The sequence below is a fragment of the Neophocaena asiaeorientalis genome, unplaced genomic scaffold (genome assembly GCF_003031525.2).
Source record: "Neophocaena asiaeorientalis asiaeorientalis breed wild unplaced genomic scaffold, Neophocaena_asiaeorientalis_V1.1 scaffold956, whole genome shotgun sequence".
Taxonomy (NCBI): Eukaryota; Metazoa; Chordata; class Mammalia; order Artiodactyla; family Phocoenidae; genus Neophocaena; species Neophocaena asiaeorientalis.
Window position 1 is genome coordinate 37,097 of NW_020175438.1, and position 1,248 is coordinate 38,344.

The window sequence follows — 1,248 nt, forward strand, 5'->3', positions numbered from 1 at the left end:
GTCCTTGTTTAACTTTTCTTGTATTTTCTCCATTCTATTTCCAGGATTTTGGATAATCTTTACTGTTATTACTCTGAATTCTTTTTCGGGTAGACTGCCTATTTCCTATTCATTTTTTTGGTCTGGTGGGTTTTTGCCTTGGTCGTTCATCTGCTTTGTGTTTCTTTGTCTTCTCATTTTGCTCAAATTACTGAGTTTGGTGTCTCCTTTTTGCAGGCTGCACGTTCATAGTTCCTGTTGTTTTTGGTGTCTGTTCCCAGTGGCTACGGTTGGTTCAGTGGGCTGTGTAGGCTTCCTGGTGGAGGGGAGTAGTGCCTGTGTTCTGGTGGATGAGGCTGGATCTTGTCTTTCTGGTGGGCTGGTCTACATCTGGTGGTGTGTTTTGGGGTGTCTGTGGCCTTATTATGATTTTAGGCAACCTCTCTGCTAATGGATGGGGTTGTGTCTCTGTCTTGCTAGTTGTTTGGCATAGCGTGTCCAGCACTGTATCTTCCTGGTCATTGAGTGGAGCTGGGTGTTGGTGTGGAGACGGAGATCTCTGGGAGATTTTCGCCATTTGACATTACATGGATCTGGGAGGTCTCTTGTGGACCCATGTCCTGAACTTGGCTCTCCCACCTCAGAGCCACAGCCCTGACGCCTTGTTGGAGCACCAAGAGCCTGTCTTCCACATAGCTCAGAATAAAAGGGAGAAGAAAAAGAAAGAAAGAAAGAAAGAAGATAAAATAAAATAAAGTACCATATAATAAACTTATTAAAATAAAAAATTATTTAAAAATTTTTTAAGTAATAAAAAAAGAAAGAAAGAAGAGAGCAACCAAACCAATAAACAAATCTACCAATTATAACAAGTGCTATAAACTATACTAAAAAAAATTGGACAGACAGAACTGTAGGACAAATGGTAAAAGCAAAGCTATACAGACAACATCACACACAGAAGCATACACATACACACTCACAAAACGAGAAAAAGGGAAAAAAATATATGTATCATTGCTCCCAAAATCCACCTCCTTCCTTTGGCATGATATGTTGTGTATTCAGGTATTCCTCAGATGCAGGGTACATACATCACGTTGATTATGGAGGTTTAATCCGCTGCTCCTGAGGCTGCTGGGAGTGATTCCCCTTTCTCTTCTTTGTTTGCACAGCTCCCGGGGTTCACCTTTGGATTTGGCCCCACCTCTGTGTGTAGGTCGCTGGAGGGCGTCTGTTCTTTGCTCAGACAGGACGGGGTTAAAGGAG